Source organism: Marmota marmota, unplaced genomic scaffold (assembly GCF_001458135.2).
Source record: "Marmota marmota marmota unplaced genomic scaffold, marMar, whole genome shotgun sequence".
Lineage (NCBI taxonomy): Eukaryota > Metazoa > Chordata > Mammalia > Rodentia > Sciuridae > Marmota > Marmota marmota.
In genome coordinates this window covers 11,269,355-11,273,911 of record NW_026000283.1, presented here as the reverse complement: position 1 = coordinate 11,273,911, position 4,557 = coordinate 11,269,355, and the positions used below count along the sequence as shown (strand labels likewise).

At 37.3% G+C, this 4,557-nt stretch overlaps 1 protein-coding gene and 1 pseudogene across 1 annotated transcript in view; one reads left to right on the top strand and one right to left on the bottom strand.

The window, feature by feature from the left end:
- The window catches only part of Dock11 (dedicator of cytokinesis 11), a 142,900-nt gene that overhangs the window by 108,740 nt on the left and 29,603 nt on the right, over positions 1-4,557 (top strand). The gene's annotated exons all lie outside the window — the stretch shown is intronic.
- LOC107153010 overlaps positions 3,192-4,557 on the bottom strand; it is an 8,989-nt pseudogene continuing 7,623 nt past the window's right edge.

Genomic DNA, 4,557 nt, shown 5'->3' with positions numbered 1-4,557 from the left:
ATTTTTTTTTTTTTTTTGGTACCGGGGATTGAACTCTGGGACACTTCACCACTGAGCCACATCCCCAGCCCTTTTTTGTATTTAATTTAGAGACAGGGACTCACTGAGTTGCTTAGCATCTTGCTGTTACTGAGGCTGGTTTTGAACTCGCGATTCTCCTGCCTCATCCTCCTGAGCCGCTGGGATTTCAGGCATGTGCCACAGTGGCTTTGGGGAACATTTAAGATCCAAACTATTACATCCATTAAAAGTATAGGTTTTGGGCTGGGGCTGTGACTCAGTGGCAGAGTGCTTGCCTAGCATGTGTGAGGCACTGGGTTCGATTCTCATCACCATATATAAATAATAAATAAATAAAGGTCCGTAAACAACTGAAAAAATGTTTTTTAAAAGTGTAGGTTTTGAAAATAGCTAAACATATTGAAAAATATTTCCCTAGAATTTTTGTGTTTTCACAAGTACAAAGACCTTGAAATTAAGGAAAAGTATATCTTTTAAGAATTAGAAATGTAATTTCTTTCTGTGATTGTTTGGATATTAGCACAGGGTAATGCTACTCTAACTTCCAAACTGTGACATTCTAACAGATGGAGATCATATTTATAACTAGACATTTAAGTGTATCACAATACCCTGAAAGCTTTCTAGAATTTATCCTTCATAGAAATCAGGGAGTCCTTGGCTGAGGAGGAGTAAAATGTTGTTTTGCATTTCAAACAAAAAAAATTGTTAAACTTAAGAAAAGTTTACATATTTATTTATAGGTTCCATCTATTTTTAAACCTGGGAAATTCTACTTGCTTAAATTAGAAAACCGTATTCTAAAAGGGTGGTAGTAGTAAAGTCTTCAGGGGCTTACTCTTTAAAGTTCAATGATTTAAATGGTCCAAAACCACCTTCTTTTGTTAATTAGCTGATTAAACTATGGTATGACTATACCAAGGTAGACTACTCATCTAAAACACAAGTTAAAAACAATCTGTTGTGGGTTGCCATTGTAGTGCAGTGGTAGAACCCTTTCCTAACATGTGCAAGGCACTGGGTTCAATTCTCAGTACTACATATAAATAAATAAAATAAAGGTCCGTTGATGACTTAAAAAAAAAAAGCAATCTGTTAATAAGCCATCCAGTCAGAGAACTCCATAGTTCCCCAATATGTGGGCCCTTTGCAATTTAGCTGCAAATATTTACAGAGTAAATAAAAATACATTTGAATATAAACCTGAAAAAGAAAAAAAAAATTTTGCTTACTTAGTCACTTATTTATTTTTGCTGTACTGAGGATTGAACCCAGGGCCTCACACATGCTGGTCAAGCATGGCACCACTGAGCTACATCCCTGGTCCCTTTGCAATTTTCATTTCATTTTTGAGACAGGGTCTTGCTGTGTCACCTGGACTGTCCTTAAATTTGCAGTCCTCCTGCCTCAGCCTCCCAAGTAGCTGGGGTTACAGGTGTGCACCAGTGGGCCTAGCCAAAACCAACTTATGTAACAAATATGATTGGGCAGCTCAAGAACTCTTTGTTTTCTATCAAGTGTCCTTTGATAATGAAGACAACATCAAAGGAAAGTTAATCCCTGACATTCATCCATTGCCAGAAATTTTCTGCTTTTTTAAGTTCCTAAGCTATTTCTCTTGAAATCCATTATAAAACATTTTTAATCAAGATGGAATAAAATAATACTTATTAGCTTACACATTGGCAGCAGATGTTCTACTGTTTATACTTTCTAAGAGAAAAAAAATTGTCCTATTGGATAGTTGCATTTGTAGGCCTTGGGGCCCCTGCCCCCAGGGGTAACTTATAATACCAGTGGGGGACCTGTTCCAAATCCTTCTATTTGTTGTTTCCTGAAGTGAATTGAAAGGGGAAGGAGGTATGCAATTGTTTATATCCCCTCCTCACCCTCAAATTTCTTTCAGGCAGCCTGAGTTCTTGCTGTTTCTATCCAAAGAGACCATATAGATTATCACTCTCTTCTGTTTACCTAAATCACCTCTAAGTGCTGGTACTTTGCGTTTGCTACTCTTCCACCTCATCTCAGTGTGTCTTGTGTGCTCAAGGCCCAGGGTTTGACCCCTAGCACCACAATAAAAATAAATAAAAACAAGCAGACTTTTCTTACTAATATTTTGTCTGAGAACCTTAAAATTTCTGGATCACATACCCTGGAAGCTAGACTTTGACACACTTCTCTTTTATGAGAGAAGCACAACTGTTTTCCCCAGGGAAGGCAAGAGTCAAGTTTTTGCATTCTTCCACCACCACATAGCATAGTAGGTTCAGCAAAGCTTCAGGCCTGCAGGCTTCCCCCCTAAGCCCAGGAAATGGAATTTCCTCTTCCATAGAATCTGTTCTACTCCTTCCTTATAGGGTAATATTGCTTTCTTTCTCAAGTCTTGATACCCAGTATCTGATAGCTTAAGTTCCACAAAGCTTTTTATTTCCCTATTCTTTCCCAGTCCCTGTTTTTCCCTTCATGCTCTTTCCTGAGGACCCTTACCTCTTATCCTTCTTCTGACTAGCAGTGATATGTTATCAAGGGTCAGGCTGCTACCATATTCTCCAAAACCTTCCCCACTATTTCATGTGATCACTTATACTCAATGTAGTGGTTCTCTACCTGGACAGTTTCCATCTTGCTTTCCCTAGCACAGCATTCAAGAATGTGGAAGCAATAGCTTAGAAATAAGTCATTGGGCATTTAGTTTGAGATAATACACTGAGCAAAAATAGTGAACTCTGAAGCTGAAAATTCACAATAGTAGTCTTTATGGTAGATGATATGGGCAACAAATTCTAAAACTGGGTATCAACCTTTTCTGCTCTTGAGACAAAACATTGTTTGCCCTACTTCTACTTAAGATACACAGGACTCTCACAAAATGCTTTCTGACTACAGACATTGAAGTGTCTTCCCCTAAATCATGGCATTCTAGAAAAATCCTAGATTTGGGGATGTTTGAATAATCCATTCTGAATAAACAGGAATTTCCCCCCAGTTTTGGATCTAACGGCCCAAGACCTTCAGATATTTACTTCTTCTTTGAATAAAGCATACATCTTTTATTTCTTTAGACTTTGGCACTGTCTACTATCTAGCTCTTAACTTCATGGAATTGATCAGATGGGATGTTGAAATTTTTGAAAAGTTCCAATGCTCTGCTATTTAGAGTATTCCACAGATCAGCTGCTAGTGTAAAAAGTGTTTGTTAGTGGTTCACAACAAGATAAAGAATCTTGTCCCAAATGTAAATCAGCTGTGTCACTAAACATGCTGTCTAGTTTAGCAGACTTTTGTTTTTCATAGACTGTTGAAAAAGGAAAGGAAAAATTGATTTATAGAGTCTCATTTGTGGTCCTGTATTTTGTTTTGTTTTTCTTTTCTTTTCTTTTCCTGGTTGTTCCATTTTATAAGTAACAGACCAAAGTTTTTTAAAAAAATTCTTGGACTGATGGAAGAAATTTTTCTTTCTTTTTTTTAATATTTATGTTTTAGTTATTGGCAGACACAACATCTTTGTTTGTATGTGGTGCTGAGGATCGAACCTGGGCTGCACGCATGCCAGGCGAGCGCACTACCGCTTGAGCCACATCCCCAGCCCGAAATTTTTATTTCTTACATGCAAAGTATGCAATTTTGGGTTCATATAATAACATTTTTTTCGTAGAAACAAGGAAATTTTTATTAACAAGAACTATATTTAGTTGGTTCTTAGCCACAGAAATTTGAAATAGTTATCAGATGCTGTGTTGGCTCTTATCACCTAACACAATTTTTTTATTACATAATTATTGAGGATCAAGCATTGGCTATAACCCGATAACATTAACAGTTGCAACATTTTTATGCTTTTAACTCAGCAAACTGCCTTTTCAAACTGACTTTTTTCAGCTTTTTTATGCCATGGTCTTCTTTGAAAAATAACATTTTTAATTCAATGGAGCAATAGGATTCATATTGACATAATTATAAAACATGAAATGTAATTTGTTCTAGTTCAGTCCCCAGTACTTTCCCTTTCTCTTCCCTCCAACCTCCCCCTGTTCCTTTTCCTCTATTCTACTGATTCTTCTGCTGAAAAAATATCAAAGTTTGACTGAAATTATTACTTGCTCACTTGTAAAGATATTTCTACTCCCATGTTCGCTGCAATATTGTTCACAATAGCCAAGTTCTGGAATCAACCCAGGTATCTGGTAACATTTGAGAAAATGGCACCTTCTCTGCTGACTACTCAAGACAGCAAAGCCCCTTTCTCAGCCTTCAGGGCCCAGACAACTGCTTTGTCCTTCTCATGGACACATCCCAAGTTGGCCTGGAGCCCCAGCACCTCCTTAGGCCAGTCCTGAGGGAAGCAAGATGATGATCTAGTACTTTGAGTAGAACTTTCTGGAGGTCTTTATCGGACCATTTTAGGCATGCTAATATTCAGAAATGAAGTGCTTTATGATCGATCTTCAGTACCTTATATTACCCAATTTATTTATACAAAATGGCCCTAAAAATCTGGTGTGTCAAAGTAAATATCATTTTGCATTTCTGCCCCTC